This window comes from Felis catus, chromosome B2, assembly GCF_018350175.1.
Source record: "Felis catus isolate Fca126 chromosome B2, F.catus_Fca126_mat1.0, whole genome shotgun sequence".
In the NCBI taxonomy this organism is placed as follows: Eukaryota; Metazoa; Chordata; class Mammalia; order Carnivora; family Felidae; genus Felis; species Felis catus.
Genome location: NC_058372.1, coordinates 100,444,929 through 100,461,790, shown reverse-complemented (window position 1 = coordinate 100,461,790; position 16,862 = coordinate 100,444,929). Strand labels below are relative to the sequence as shown.

The 16,862-nt window shown below is 44.1% G+C and overlaps 1 protein-coding gene and 1 long non-coding RNA gene across 5 annotated transcripts in view; one reads left to right on the top strand and one right to left on the bottom strand.

Moving 5' to 3' along the window:
• FYN (FYN proto-oncogene, Src family tyrosine kinase) overlaps window positions 1-16,862 on the top strand; it is a 216,377-nt gene that overhangs the window by 25,247 nt on the left and 174,268 nt on the right.
• Window positions 661-11,906, bottom strand: LOC109499843. Of its 4 annotated transcripts, none has more exons than XR_006598169.1 (5): window positions 11,293-11,906; window positions 8,916-9,038; window positions 8,486-8,665; window positions 3,414-3,675; window positions 661-975 (listed from the first exon to the last, which is right to left on the bottom strand). It is a non-coding gene; the product is annotated as an uncharacterized LOC109499843 (long non-coding RNA). The 4 variants fall into 4 exon arrangements; XR_002157373.3 differs by having other exon boundaries at window positions 8,916-9,035; window positions 11,293-11,905; XR_006598171.1 differs by having other exon boundaries at window positions 8,583-8,665; window positions 8,916-9,035; window positions 11,293-11,904.

Here is a 16,862-nt window from a genome sequence, read left to right as displayed (position 1 = left end):
CACTGTCCGGTTGTAAGGTCCCTGTGGTGAGTACCAGGGGGGACGTCCCCTGGGCATTTGGAAATGGGAGAGCAGGGAGCTGGGGGGCTACAGGAATGGCTGCATCAAGAGAACTCAAAGTCAAAGCCTTCTCAGTTTTAGTTTTAGACTTTCCTCTGAAAACGAAGGTCTCTGTGTATTCTCCCAAAGATAGAGGATTTGATCTGATCTAAATAGTTGAGAGTAGTTCATTTTTGGCCAAGGTCTCATGCTTTGGCTTTCATTCCTGCAGGCGGTCACACATTTGCAACATTCATGGATCAGCCTTTTCCGCTTGGGAATCTGGGTCACTTCAGTCATGTTTCTCAAACAAAACATTAGCACTGCTTCAGCAGGAAGAATAAAAGCATGGAAAATGCCCTAATGGCCACAAACCCACGATTGAATACAAAGTCAACTATTGAAAATGTCTGTATAACTATATATGTATATCGGTCTATACGCAGACACACACACACACACACAGAGGAGGAGGGCGGTCTCTTTTGCCTTAAGCTTTGAAAATTTAAAACTTGAATATTCCAAAAATTTATATTTAGAATAAAGATAAAATAGAATAATCGGTCAATTTTTAAAGAATGATTTTTTTATGTAAGACATTTAAATAAAAGGTACTTCTGCTTCACTTAAACATTTGATGACAAAATTTATTCTCAGCTTTGCAGAAGCACACCCTTTAAGACAGACATAACTGGTTTTAAAATCAAATGCCACTCTTCATCCTAGCAAGGTTGTCCTGTGAATTTTACTTTTTGGCAATTTTATTTCACCAAACCATATCCTCTTTGAAACAATGGAGCTGATGCCTAAAAATATCTCAGGCTGTGCTTGCTGGGAGGCTTTGAAGTTAAAGCTGTGACATCCTTCTGGTTTATGGCTGCAGGATGATGCATATATGTATTGTCTTTGTTAATTAACTCCATCTGTTTTGTAAGCCTGAAAAAGAAATTGGATGAAGCTGCATATATGTATGGATGGATAACATTCCTTTTGCAGTAGTTAGCTAGCAGCTCCAACAGGTTTTCAGTTTTCCTTTTGCTACCTACCAGTTGCTAAAGTGTCATGGAGCTCAGGCTCATTTTTTTTTTTTATTTTTTTTACGTTTATTTGTTTATTTAGAGACAGAAAGCATGAGTGGGGTAGGGGCAGGAGAGAGGGAGAGAGAATTCCAAACAGGCTCTGTGCTGTCTGTGCAGAGCCCAACGTGGGGCTTGAACGCGAATCATGAGATCATGACCTGAGCCGAGAGTCGGACGTTTAACTGAGCTACCCAGGCGCCCCACTAAGGCTCATTCTGGAAGAGCTTGCCGTTGAACGGGGTATCTCATGTGGTTGCACTCGTGCTGTGTGCATGAGAGAGGTTAAGTTTCGTTACTACTTTGGGAAAGGGTAGTGATTCTGCAGGTGTTTCTTTTTCTGTGGTGGATGAAGGAATCTTCCACCTTGCAAACAGAAAAATTCCGTTCTGTAAATCAGAATGACAGCCTTCCTGAACTTCTTTAGGGAAGTGTTCAAGAATGGAAGTCAGACTTCCACTGTATATCTGTTCCCTTTGGTGAAAAGTTCTCCCGATTCTGAATTACTCTTTGCTGGTGATAGGGAGGCTAGTTAACATTTTTAGACAATGGGGATTCCCATTTTTTACAGCTCAGCAGTGTCTGCATCCCTAGTGGGTTAGCCAGGAGAAAGGCACATATTGACTCGTGGCATCTCCTTGCTTAGGACAGGAGGACAGCGTGTCAGAAGCAAGGAAGAGATGGGGTGATGTGGGTTGCTAAGGTACGGGCTGTAGTGGCATGCTCATTAGCACATTCTCTCCCCGCAACCTCTTGCCGGTTCTCCTGCATGTCTGCAGTCAGTTCATGATTTGAATACCCATCTGCAGAAGACAATATATGAGTTTCTCATGCTCTTCCCCATGGTCATTTTTTCTTTCCTTCATTCTGAGTCATCTTTGATTAAACAAAACAAAGATGTTACTGTTAATTATGCATTCTTTGCAAAAATTCTTTTGTGTGTGTTGGGGGGAGGGGTGGTTTTGATGGGGATAGTACTTTATGATGGCAGTCTTTTAAACCATGGACCAGGATGCTAAGAATCATAATGACAAAAAGTGTGAGTCTCTACTAAGAGAGGAAAAATTGTTGCTGCCTTTTTATTCACATTCCCCAAACCTTTTACTTTCTGCCCTAACATATTGTTGTCAACGTAGTTCCATTCAACCATTTTGATTCTTTATCATCATACTAAAACTGAAGCTTTGTTCCAACAGCTCAAATTGCAAATAATAAGCGAGGAACCGTAATATTGGCAGGTTACAGGCAGAGTGCATGAGCAAACTGGAAAGGTGCCATCCCGCTCCTGGCACTTTCAAGATTAATGTGAAGTGGGCAGGGGTGCCACAGAATCAGCACTCTACTTTGCCAGGGGTTGGCACAAGGTTCTAAGGTATTCCTGGGGCCTAAGTTCCGTGGACAAGTCGGTGCAGGCTGCTGGGTTGGCACATCTCCCAGAGAGGGGAACTCCAGCTGATGGGAAAGAGGGGCCATCCTAAGAAGGCTGTTTTGACAGTGAGGCCCACCCACAGTCAGACAGGAAGTGGGGCACATGTGGGTCGGGGGCTAAGGGAAGATTTAAGCCAAGAGGTGAGCTGAACAAGATCTTGGAAGACTCTTTTTTTTAATGTTTCCCAACTATGGATGACCTATAGGCACTGGAAAGAAGGTGTGTGTGTGTGCGTGCATGCGTGTGTGTGTGTGTGTGTGTGTGTGTGTGTGTGTGTGTGTGTAAGACCTCCATCTGTATCTTTCCTGGCTTCAGAAAGTTAAAATCTCATGTTGGCTTCCTTTTTGATGGTACAGGGCCAGGTCTTTGCAGTTGCAGGCAGGTGTTTGTGGCAACTGTGACATAGCAACAATTGTGTGAACGAGAGAAAAGTTGTGGGCAAATTGATTGTCTGCAGCAAATGGAAATTCTATGGTGGTACTTTGTGGGAGGTTTATAGGAAAAGAGCGCTCCGTTCTCTTTTGATGTCTATTTTTTTTTTCTTCTACAGTTTTTTGAAGAAGCAGGATGCTGATCTAGACGTGGAAAAAGTAAGTTGACAAGTTTTGCACTGAGAGCACATGCCTTGTGCGTTAGAAAGCGTGTCCCATTGGGACCCTAGACTCGGTGACTCTGAACTGGCGATTGTGACTCTTGAGTCTGTAGGTTTCTAAGAGAGGTTGAGTTGGAGATGGAGCGAGCTGGTATGTGAAATAGAAAGTCTTGCCTCACTTAGGTGAATCTACTATTTTCTCCCTTCTCTTGGTTGTAACACTCAGTTTTGATAATTACGGGAGCATGTGTTTTAGCTAGAAGATGTACCTCCTTACCCTAGAAATAGGATGGAACAGGTGTCCTGTGGCTGATGAGCCTTCAGGGGCTGCTGAGGGGTGGGTGGCACTCTGTCTTCAGCCTGGTTTGGAAAGGTCCCCTTCAGTCCATCCGGTTTTGGTTTTTCTCCCCTCTGAGATGACTGCTACTTTCCTCTGCCCTAGTTGTACCTTCGAATTACAGTCACTGTGTCACAGGTCGTTCTTTCATTCACTTACCATTTTTTTGATGCCCGCTGGGTGTTAGACACCATGCTGGAATCTGTTGAGACAAAAATGAATTCGACAGACAAGTACACAGGCAATTGTTGTACAGTGTGATACAACTGTGTGGAAGGGGCTCTGGCTCTGGGAGTGCAGAGTGAGGCCAGGCCATCCAGAAAAGCTCCCTGATGAAGGGCATGTGTGAAGGAGCCACACACTCTGTTTCTGTAAACACTGGTTGAGTCTTCTCTGCTTGTACTTCTCTCGTCTCCCAGAGGCCTTGGGTTTCCAAGAAAGGCTGGACCTAAACAGGCCTCACTAGCTACCCGTGGGATCCTTTGCTGCCCTAATCTCCCCTACCCAATCACATTGCCTTGGGTGAAATTTTTCAGCAGGTCTGCGTTACATTCTTCCATCCCCTGGCCATTCAGGGGCTCTACTTCATCATCTAAGAATGACTTGGGGTTCTCGTTTTAAATTTGTGTGTAAGACAGGTTCTTCTCCCTGAACTAGAGCCATTCTGTATTCAGTCAGTGTACCTTTAAGTTGAGGAAGTATACTGACTGAAACCTTATTCTAGAACAATTATGAGCAACCCCTGACCTCTGACCCGCGTAGCCCCCTATTTTCTACAGAATGGCCTGTGATCAGTGGTGGCCTTTTCAGCTCATACAAACCAACGTGACTCAGGGAAATTGAAAGGCTCTACTCAGGGCTAGATTGGAGGGGAGCCTTCTTGAAATCCTGGTGTGCTTGCATTTTGGCTGTGGAAGCCGGGGGCTGGCAAAGGCACTCCGTAAGTGGGGTGGGGGGTCAGCACTGCGGCCCTCCCGGGCCACAGAGCCTTTGGGTACCAGGAGCCACCTCAGGGTGGTATAGTGCAGACCAGCTATAATAGCCAGAAACCTGGGGGACCGTTTAAGAGATGCCTGGAGCTGTTCCAGGTTTTAGGGCTTGCCCTGCCTTGTGCCACTCAAGCGGAGGTGAATCCCGGAGGGCCAGCGAATGGAGGAGGTGGGTCTGTCAATTCTGTTCTCAGTACATCCCAATGCCAGGCAGACAAGAGGGCTCAGTAAAGGGGGTGGGAAGTCCTAAGTGGTATGAATTAGGTTCTCGCTTTGGCTCTGCTGTTCACTTGGTCTAAGACCTTAGGCAAATCTTCTCTCCTATGTGAGCCTCATTTTTCTCATTAGTAACATGGTCCCTTTTCCAGGATCAAGTAAAATTCTTCATTTTTTAACTTAAAAACACAAACCACACATACTTGTTTTCTGAGTTGGGCTTTGTACCAAAAAGGATAAAGGGCTGTTAGCCACGAGTCTGAAGGATGCTTAATAAGGCCCACCGGGGGTTGGGAGCTCCTTGAAGGCACAGCCTTGTCTGTTGAATGTACCCTCAAGCACAACACTGGCACCAGTGAGCATCTGATGAAGGAGTGAACAGTGTGATGGACCCTGCCGTGTGAGTTGGGTGTTTGTAAGTACTGCTGGAATTCAGGTTGAGAGAAGCTAAAAGTGAGGTGGGAAATGCTTCTTGGACTGCGTGAATTTGAGCTGCATGCAGAGGACTCTGCCTGTTGTACCCTCTCGGTCATGTAGCTAATGACCTGGAAAACACTTAACCACCCTAGGGGAGTTCACTATTTTAAAAGTTCTAATTCAAAAGTTCCAATTCCAGAATTTTTTCTAATGCTGATAGAAGGCTGCTGAGCACAGATGTATAAACTGTTCTTTTTGCTTGTGTTTATGTATCTGCCAAGAAGAATCTAGAATAGAGTGTACCTCCATTGTATAATTAAGTGATATCTGCTGGCCAACCCAAGAAAGAAAAATTACAGAAGTCATGGTGTGTTTTTTTTTCTAAATGTATTTTTGAGTTTCTCTTTCAGTTGAACATTTTTGTGAAGATAGAACTATGAATGGAAAATAATGCTTTATCTTGATGTGTCAAAGCTCAAAGCTAAATCAACATGAAGTCTGTAATTATTATCATCTATGGTTTATTGAGCATTTACTACATACTGAGTGCTTTCTATGCATCACACTTAACCATTACAGCACTCTTGTGAGGCAGCCATATCCCTTACCATGAGTTGCTTGAGGCACCATGGTAATAGTAAGGGTCCTAATCGTATCTGTTTCCAGAGCGTCTTTTTCTCATACCCTACCTTACCTTGGAAGTGATACTGTTTGAGACAATATATTTGTGTGACCCCTTTTTAAGAAGTCTTGTGAGTAACAAAAAAGCAGTGTTACCTTCTAGAGGAGTCTTCCATGACACTCTCTCCCATTCTAGATGGGGTTGCCCTGCTACCATGCACTTCTTCATAGCTATTGTTGTATAGTTATTTGTGCAATAACTGTCTGGTATCTGTGTTCCTATTGAACTGTAAGTTCTGTCAGGTCTGAATCCTTCCATGTGCCAAACCTAATGCCTGGTTTCTAGAATGCCCTCTTAAAAGGTTGACTACAGGCATGAATGAATGACACATAACCAAATTAGGGGGTAATAAGAGTCCTTGAAAGCCACTTTGGTAAGTGGCAGAGTAAAAAAATCTGTGCATTCCAGAAATCATGTTTCTCTTCTCCATCTCTAGGTTTTATCTTGGAAACCATGCTTGTTAATAGCATTATATGGAGATAAGACTTCCTTGGCTTTCTCTTCAAAAATACAAAGTCTCAAGCAGACAAGTGAATAGATAGTTCTTAAGAGTGAAGTCTCCGTGCAAGCAAAGACAGTCAAAAGATAAAAGAGGGAGGAGCATTAAGAGCACAAGGGAACCAGTAATACTGTTTTTGTTTTTGTTTTTGCAGAGAATCTTCTTGAATTATTAAGGGATGCACTTCCAAGTTTGGTTTACATAAATCACTGATTTAAATATATACAGTTTATCTTCTAAAAGTAAAACCCATACTCAACTGAATTTTTTTTTTTTAATTTTTTTTCAACGTTTTTTATTTATTTTTGGGACAGAGAGAGACAGAGCATGAACGGGGGAGGGGCAGAGAGAGAGGGAGACACAGAATCGGAAACAGGCTCCAGGCTCCAAGCCATCAGCCCAGAGCCTGATGCGGGACTCGAACTCACGAACCGCGAGATCGTGACCTGGCTGAAGTCGGACGCTTAACCGACTGCGCCACCCAGGCGCCCCCATACTCAACTGAATTTTAAAGAATGTGTAATCAGGTTATGTCAGAAGGACAAAAATGTACTTTTTAAAAAGCAAAACTGGTTAAATTGGCTTATCTTTTTTGGTAATGTAAATCATGATTTAAATGGCTTTGATTAAAATAACATCCACTTTGCTCCTAATGACTTTCAAAGGGCTAAGGACAGAGGTTTGATTTCCACATTTCCTGCATGGCCTTTGTTCTGCACAATTGAAGGTATTTGGCACTTGCTTTGAGAGAGACCCGTCCTTTCTGTAGTTTCAGTGAGACCAAGAATTCCTGTATTACTATTCCGCTGTTTGCAGGGTTTAGATAACTGCCTTCAGGCCACAAATATGGCGACAAATACTGCTGTCTGTTTGATAGAGTGGCCTCCCCAAGTAAAAATTGTCATGCAAAAGAAAAGAAAGTAGAATGCTTTAGAACATTTCCTTCTCCCCAGTGAATTCCTTGAAATGTGTTTATCTGTAAAGTAGAATGTACATAGAAGTTGCTCCATTTTTCAATATTTCTTTTGTTTTAATAAGTCCCAAGAGAAGTCATAACAATATCCTAGGTTCTTATTGTGGAGCTAATAGTTTTTTTAAAAAAAAAAAAAAAAAAAAAAAAAAAAGACCACCCAAAGTGATTCTAAACAACTGAGGGTTCAAAATTTGAGACTGCATCTGGAACCAAGCTTTAAAGCCATGTGTATGCAATTCCTGCATAGCTGGTTGAGAAAAGTGGAAAGATTAATTAATATAAGATTTTTCTTTAGTAAGAGGAATAGGACTTCCAGGAGCCAACAGGTCAGCTGTGCTTGCATGGGGAGTCCCAAGGCTTGAGAATGCTGGTCGCTGGGAAGGCATGAGGATTTGTCTTCAGGGAGAACGTATGTGTATGGGGGAGGCGTCAGGGTGTAGCGTCTCACTGTGCACGTTTTCGATAAGGAGGCAGAAAGAATAAAGAGGAAGAGGGAAGAACAGCCAGCAAGAGAACTTCCTGCCCTCTGTAGAAGCCATTGCTTCCTGAATGGAGTGGGAGGGCTCCTTAAGTGGGTGTGGGGACTGGAGAGGGCAGCCCAGGTGTACAGATGGGACCCTCCCCCTCTTTGGCCTTCTCTGATCCACACTCTTAGGGTTGCCAGCCCCAGGGCCTATGGGATGCCCAGTTGGCTCCCATAGCCACGCCTTGCCCCAGCCTCCATACAGATTGACCCATTCTCTTGGAGGAGATTGGGCATGGGGAAAGGCCAGCCTCTCTATGCCCAAGGAAAGGCTGGGGGTGACCAGGGATCAGGAAAAGGGAATGGCTTGGGTGCGAGGGAGGGGATTGTTTGGGAGGGAGGAACTTGCACAGAGTTCTCTTTTAGGTTGAAGAGCAAACAGTTTTAGTCGTGCACCAAAAGCAGTTGTTATGCATCACCCATGATAACTGACCAACTTTCTTTTGTATAAATCTCTGGCTTGTAAAACTGCCGCTGTAGAAGAAACAACACGCCCTCTGCCAATTTGAATTTCCAAGATCACAAAAGATCCTTCTTGCTAGACATTATGAACTCAGGCAGGCAGTGATGACCATTGGGAGAGCTACAGATAACAAAATTTATGTTGTGATTCAAGGAAAGAGTTCAAACATTAGGGTTGAATTGTCTAGCCTTGGATGCAGAACACATAATTCATTTGTCCCTTGAACATGAATAAACACCCGGGGGCTCACCAGTGTCCTAGGCCACATGTTCTCTTCCTCAGTTGCCCTGTTTTACATGTGAGGGAAATGCAGCTCAACAGAAGTGACGTGATTTGCCCAGACTCACATCGAGAAGTGACAGGATCCACAAGTGGCACTCAGACCTGGAGCACCCTTCTGTTTCCACTCCACAGTGGATGTTCTCTTGTACTGAAGCCCAAAAGAGCAGAAGACAAATGAATCATCACCAGCCTCGTGTAATTTAACTGGTAATTTCATACGCATCTTTCATTTTCTCTTCTCTAAATTTAAAGGACTTTCACCCTTATGTGTGGTTTTAAAAATAGGAACGATGTTTTGATCAAAAAGAAATTAGAAACTTAAAGGGGAACCGCCTCTTTAAACCTGACCTGGTCCCACCAGGTGGTGCCTGTGGGGTGACAGCCTGAGAGTGACTTACGGGATGGCAGTCCGAGGGAGGCCTGCAGGACACTCACTCTGTGGCCTGTCCCTAGGCTGGGGTTCATTTTCTTATCCTCATCTTAGTAGCGTTCATCATCTGCAAGGGGGGAGCCGGACACTGCTGGGAGAAAAGCAGCCCGCATTACAATGGAGAAGCAAGACCGCCCCCCCCCCCAACTCTGTAGGCTTTCTCCTGTAGCCACGAGGGGCTGCATAATCTCCTGCCCTGCAGCCAGGCCTGCTGGGTAGAGGCTGGAATCATTTGCTTGTCTGCCTTTTGCATAGACATACTGTCTGCTGCAGTCTCCTGTGAAGGAGACATTATTAGTAAAATATGTGTAAAGAATGGCTTAGAAGATACCTTTGTCATTGCCCCTAAACACTTTTAAAAGCAGAGCTGCACCTGTTTTGAGAGAGTATGGAATAGGCCATCAAAAATACATAAAAATTCAAGCTTTGCCCCTAAAGAAGGTTATTACTGCCCACACTGGGCTACAACAAAAGTTCAAGCAGAAAACCTTAGTATTAGTTTGCTGTGGCTGCTGTAGCAGGTGACCCCGAACTTGATGGCTTAAAACCACAGACTTATTCTGTCATGATTTTAGGAGTCAGAGTCCACTATTGGGGTATCAGGGGTGCATCCTCTCCAGACGCTTTGGAGGAACCCCACTGCTTGCCTCTTCCTGCTCCTGGTGTCTACAGGCATTCCCTTGACTTGGGGCCACATCACTCCAGTCTCTGCCTCTGCCTTCAAATTGTCTTCTGTGTGTGTCTGTGTCACATCTCCCATGCATCCCACTTGTAAGGATGCCTGTGATGGCTTTTAGAATTCACTGGATAATCCAGGATAAACTGCTCCTCCCAGGATCCTTAACTTTATCATACTCTATCATGCTGTGTGAGGGGACAGTCACAGATTGCAAGGATTGGGAAGTGAATGTCTTGGGGAGGAGAAGTGGACATTTTTCTGCCTCTGTCTTCTCTTTGACAATTTCTACATTTTTCATTTCCTGAAACATAAAGCTTATTACCACTGGTTTCACACATTATTTCAGTGGGGTTGATTTTCCTAGAAGGGGCCCCTCAGGAGACCTAAGAGCCCATCTGGTCTCCCAGGCCTCAGAACAGGCAAAGCCATGCCTATCTTCTTTCTCGGATTGGGGTTGATGTAAGGATAAAGAATCATGGGCTCTGAGAGCAGGGAGGAGCCTTCAAAATCATAGCCTTCCAGTCTTAGGGGGAGACTGAGGCCCAAGATACAGGGTCACTCAAGTCAGGAGTGGAGATGGGACCAGCACTTACTGCTTCAGTCCACCTCTTCCGCTGCTGACCCCAAGCTGTCTCGCCATATAAGCCCCTCAGCCATCCTTCACGTGGCAGCTCGAAGCACCTGAGAACTCCATCCCTGCAAATCCCCCTTTTCTCGGCCAGCAGCCCTGGTTCTTACAAGTACTCACATTACTTAATATCAGAAATCCCATTGTTCTGGTTACACCCCCCTGGAGGTATCCCCTTTGTATCATTGTCTCTCTAAGAACATAGCTCTCAGACACGAACAGTACTTCCGAGGTAACTTGCCCAGCATAGGGTAAGGGCTGTACCCCTGACTGTTGGGTCTTGTGAGATGCATGTGTTTTCTGCATCATTAGGTGTTACCCTTAGGCGAATCAAGGTCACATCTCCACTCTGTGCACTTCCAGCTTGCTCTGAACGTGTGGGTTCAACAAAAATCCTTAAGACTTTAAAATACGAATTGCTTCCAACCTCTACCTTTTGCCCCTACCAGATAGAAGAGCCGAGTTTCTATCAGTAGCGGTATGGGATCAGCTTGGGACCCCGAGTAGATTCCAGATAGGGATTCACAGAACAGCTACATCCACAGGCTGGGGCATGCTCATGGAGATGTGACCAGCAGCAAACAGGGGGCACTTAGGACGTAGACAGTTAGGTGAGGCATAAAACTGGAGAAAGTCTTCCCTCAGTGGCAGTCTAAATGGACAGATGTCTGGCAGAGGAACTGGCCAGCTGAGCAGGCCAAGGGGTAGATAGGAGCACTGGTGTACAGGGATGAGACTCCAGCCAGGAGGCTGATGAAAAGAGTTGAGTCCAGAAAGACGAGTTAGAGTCCGCTGCCAAAACAGGGGAGGGCCCAAGACAGGAGCTTGAGACCAGAGAGTAAAAGGAAGCCCCCGGTCTGAAGTCAAGAGTCACAGGACTGATGTGTACCTGAGGCCTGGAGCTTCACCCACTCAGAGCCTGGGGTCAGGGGCCCATGGCAGAACTTGTGAATAGGGCTGAGTCGTCCCAGCTAAGCAGATTAGAGGGTGTAGGGCAGGCGATGACACCCTCCTACATATGCACAAATGATTTTTTACCATTAAAAGTAGGGCTTTATCTCTGTTAATTCTTTGCGTTCTTTTTTGGTTGTTGTTTTGGTCAGTTTTGGCAGTATTCCAGCCTGTTGAAATGTTTTCAAATCTCTGTTCATTCCTCTCATTAATTGTCCCCTCAGCCGTGAATTATTTGTGATCCCCTTAAGCACATCTCGATGAAAACATTACCAGGGATAAACCTACAAAGTCCCACTGTGCAAGGACCTCCCTCCAAGCCAGTGTTGCTCTTCTGTGATGTTAGCACCCCTGGGTGTGGTTGCTCAGTTACCTCTGAGGCCCTCAAACTGAACTGTCACTTGGCCCAGAGTTTCCCTTCTCACTCAGCTATGCTTTGAATGACTGACTGTCAGATGCTTTGCTGACATCCAGGTACTCTGTGTCTATAATCTACTCTGACAGTCCTGTGAAAATGCCCTGAGATAGATAGGGCAGTGCCTTAGGAAGGGAGAGTTGGTAGGGTGCTTGGTTATTCACAGCTTTGAGGGCGGAGGTCCCCGCTTGTTCTCACTGATGTCAGCGGGTGTCAGTCCTGAGCCCCGCTTTCCATAACATGCTTGTGGGTGTTAGCCCGTGGGTGATTCTTGAGGTGAGACCAGAAGCCCGAATTCAGATGTGGAGCCCTAATGTTTGTTTCTAGGGTTAGTCTCTACTAAAGAGGCCTCCTTTGCCGATTATGTGGTCTGCGAAGAGCAGGCCCCGCTGTCGGGTGCATAAGGCTGCTTCTTGGAAGATGTAGGGGTGTTCATGAAGTTGTGAAACATACCACGACTGAGTGTAGTCCGCGTGTAAAGTGAAGGAAGGGAAGTGGGATGCTCTGTGGATCGTTTGTGTTAACAGAAGAAGGGGGTGAGACAACAATTCATCTATTTGCATAGTCCTTCCACATAAGACTGCCAAGACCAAGTGAGGTGGTTTCAGGGTCAGTCACGAGGCAGCATGATGTAGTGGAAAGAGTGTGTGGGCCTCAGGGGCCTGAGTAAGTCCTGCTGTGCCACCAAAGAACCGTGTGATGCTGGCTGCACGGGAGGCAGATGGTCGAGGGAAGAGGTGCAACAGTGGTGAGTGTCTGAGGGGGGCCGCGGGGCGCAGGGAGGGTGACACAGGAGGGTCCCAGATGGGAGTGAGCAATGTCTTTTTGTCGTCCCCTCTTTCTTTCGGGCAGTACCGGCCAAGGATCGAGTCACTTCCAGGTGTGACATGGGGCAGAGACTTGGGCTAGAAGAATGGGCCAGGGAAGCCCCATTTCTTTCCACAACATTATTTTTTCTACTGCTCTTCATCAAGACTTAGTGCCACAGTAATTTGAAACAGATGGGACCTGTGTGTGTGTGTGTGTGTGTGTGCGCGCGCGCGCGCGTGCATGTTAGGGAGATGATTTTGTTGATCTTTGGAGGAATGTTCTGAAAAGTAGTCCTAAACGGGTGGTATGGGAAGCAGTAGTTTAAAAAACTTTGCCTATTACACAGTTATTAAATAAGGGAGAAAAACATTCTGTTTCCTTTACCAGAGAGGTGCATCAGGGTGATGCTTGTTGCAAAAAAAATAAATTTGATCATTGGGAAAAGTTTGAACAGCCCTCAGGTATTGAACACGAAATAACTTGTGAAACCTACTCACAAAGTTTGGAAGTCCTCACGGTGATCCACAGTGAAGTTTTAGGGATGGGAGAGGCCTCACTGACAAAATGTCAGGAGTGCTGTTTTTCATGTATGACCCATGAATTGGAAGAACAAAAAGACTTTCGACAGTTACCATAATAATTTTCTCATATTTGGTATTAATAAATATTGGCTACTAGCCAATCATGTAACTTTAAAAAATTTTTTTTGAATATTTATTTTTGAGAGAGAGAGACAGAGCACAAGCAGGGGAGGAGCAGAGAGAGAGAAGGAGACACAGAATCCGAAGCAGGTTGCAGGCTCCCAGCTGTCAGCACAGAGCCTGATGTGGGGCTCGAACTCATGAACCGTGAGATCATGACCTGCACCAAAGTTGGACGCTTAACTGACTGAGCCACCCAGGTGCCCCGTAACTTATTTCTTCTATTTTTACAGTGGCTTAGAGGAAAACATAGCTAGGCTTCCATGTTTTCTAGGTAGTAAATGAAACAACAAGACGTTATGTAATGTTTTTCAAAGGAAAAAGCTTCAGAAACAATTTCAGAGCCAACAGGGTAAGAGGTATCAATACAGGAAAAAGCACTTGTTTTTTGTTGTTGTTTTGTTTTGTTTTTTGGTTTTTGTTTTTTTCGGGTTTTTTTTTAAATAGGCTTTACTTTTTTGAGCAGTTCACAGTAAAATTGAAGGGAAAGCCCAGAGATTTCCCATATACGCCTGCCCCCACACATGCACAGTGTCCCCTACTGTCAACATCCCCACCAGAGTGGTACAGTTGTTATCGTTGATAAACCTACCTAGACACATCATTATCACCCCAAGTCCATAGTTTACATTAGGGTTCACTCTTGGTGTTATATGCTCTATGGGCTTGGATAAATGTACAATCATGTGTAGTCACCATTAGACTGAGTATTTTCACTTCCTTAACAATCCTCTGTGCTCTGCCTGTCCATCCTTCCCTTGCCCCTAACTTCTGGCAACCAGTGATCTTTATTTACTGTGTCTGTGGTTGGGCTTTTACAGAATGTCATGTATTTGGAATCCTACACTATGTAGCCTTTTCAGATTGACTTCTTTCACTTAGTTATATGCATTTAAATTCTCTCCAAGTCTTTTCATGGCTTGGTAGCCCATGTCTTTTTAACACTGAATAATATTCTATTGTCTGGATATACCACAGTTTATTTATCCATTCACCTCCTGTAGAACATTTTGGCTGCTTCTAAATTTTGGCAATTATGAATAAAGGCACTCTATAAACATCTGTGTAGAGGTTTTTGCATAGACGTAAGTTTTCAGCTCCTTTGGGTAAATACCATAGAGCATGATTAAAATCACTTGCTCTTTTGGGACTGAGGGGAGGGTAGGTGATGGGTATTGAAGAGGGCATCTTTTGGGATGAGCACTGGGTGTTGTATGGAAACCAATTTGACAATAAATTTCATATATTTAAAAAAATATAAAAATTAAATTAAAAAAAAATAAAATCACTTGCTCTTTGAACATTAAAAAATTTTTTTTAAAAACCCTCTCTCTCTGCCCCTCCCCTGCTCATGCTCTGTCTCTATCAAAAATATATAAACATTAAAAAATTTTTTTAAATCACTTGCTCTTTGTTGGAATATAGAAATTGTTTTATATTTTCTTTTGGGGGCAAAAGCCCAAATCACTGCATGCCATCGGCTTGTTTGTATGTAAATTTAGGCAGCCGGTATTTTACCTGATGCTTTAACCCATAAGTATCCATTGCTGTATCTCTATTCAAATTCGAGTGGCGAATGACAGAGTTTTGTGTTTTCTCTTATATCACTGTATCTCCTGGCTCCATGATTATTGAAAGCTCTCTCTGCCCAAATTGATGGACTTTGGCCAACTCTGATGCTTTTCTCCAAAGGGCCTCTTTTTTGTTTGTTTGTTTCTCTTTTCCCACAATCAGATCTGAGTCAGGTTGTTACCTTTCACTTTGGAATCCCCTTCGCTGGCTTGGAAGTTCAGACCTGTGTTTCAGTTCCAATGTTTACTGCTGAATTCAGCATCCGCTGTTGAGACATCCACGGAGCTTGGCCTCCTGACTGTATCATAGTGTCGTGCCCCTCATGGGCTGAGGGTAGGGTTTGCTTCACGGTATCCCAGCACCTCTTTGCATAAACCAACCTTTCCTGACTTTTCTTGTGATTTTTTTTCATATTCATTCCTCACCTAGCATGTTTTCTGTGATCAAATGAAAATTGTCCCATTAAAGTGAAAATGGAGACTTTTTTTTTTATGTTACAGTACAGATGGTATGAAACATTTCTGAAGAAAATCAAGTCTCCTAAACTCAGATCTCTAGGACAGTGGTTAAAATTTAGGTATTTTTTCCACAAGTAGTCTACTTAAATAAGGGAGAAAAACCAGTGTTAAAAACAAAAACAACTGTTTGCCAAATTCAATTGCTTTTGAAATAATTTATCAGTTTTGATTTTTGAGTAGGAAATAGGTAAAACTTTTAGCTTAAACATTACTTAAGTAGAATAAATTCAATAAGAATTCTTACTTTGTCTAAATTAAGGCCATGGTACCAAGATCAGGGGCTCCTGAGGAGGTCTTCTAACTGCAGTTAGAGCAGAAAAGTAATCTCAGAGCCCACCCTTAAAAGAGGTAAGAAGATGCAGAACTATTGTTAAGGTTGGGAGCCTGGGTGTCTGAGATGGGTGGAATTGAAATTATTTTGGAGGAAGGAAGAAAGGGTGGCTTGGGGAAGTCGGGCCGGTTAGCAGTAATGCAGTGGGGGAAACTTGATAAGCTTCCCAGGAACACAGACACCCTGTGGTTGGGTCAGGTGTAGGAGATCGAGGCGAGCACTGCTAGAACTGCCTTGAACTCCTTGCTGTAACAGAGCAAAGAGCCATTGCACTCTGAGTGGTGTTTCAGGTCCCCCTGCAGTGCAATTGACACCACCTTCTGAGCGAGGCATTACCACAGAGTTTCCCTGACCATCAGTGGTGGGCCTGGATGAATGCTCATGTGAGTCTGTATAGAGAATAAAGGACACCATGTTGGGTCTTCAGTGGTCATCATGTTTGATTGGAGTTAGAGAAAGCACTCAAGTCTAAGACAAAGGTCTGAGCTGAGGGCTCCACACAGGGTCAGAATGCCAGGAAGGAGGCGCTAAGGAAGGTGGGTCCAGGGCTCAGAGTAACATGGATGATGATGATGATGATGTCTACAAAGGAATATATATATATATATGCATACAAAGAAGTGTGTGTGTGTGTGTGTGCGCGCGCGTGTGTCCATCCATTATATGCATACACAGAGAGTGGAGTGAAGGGAAAGAGAGAGTAAGAGAAATACAACACCTGGTACCCATCCCACAGCATAAGAACTGGAATATCACCAGTATTTTGCAAATCCCTATGTGTTCCTCCCTGGCCATACTCGTCTCTGTGGTACCACTGTTCTGAATTTTGTGTTTGTCATTTCCTGCCTTTTCTGTGTGTGTTTCCCTATGTAATCTATTATTACATCTATTAATCTATTATTAAGTTTTATTTGTCTTGGGCTGTGTGTGTATGTATATGTGTGTGTGTGGAATTCTTATACCAATTGCTTTTTTTTTAATTGTTTTTGGGTTTTTTTTTAATGTATATTTATTTTGAGAGAGAGAGAAAGAGAGCTTAAGCACGAGAGAAAGAGGGGGAGAGAGAGAGAAAATCCCAAGCAGGCCCCACGCTCAGCATAGAGCCCACCAGGGGACTTAATCCCACAGCGGTGAGATCACAACCTGAGCGGATATCAAGAGTTAGATGCTTAACTGACTAAGCCACCCAGGCACCCCAATCGATTATCTTTTTAAAGATTCATCTCTGTTGGTGCATGAAGTGACATACATGAAATTCACTTATCTCCACTGCTATCTGTTCTTGCATTGTATGAACATGCCACATTTTA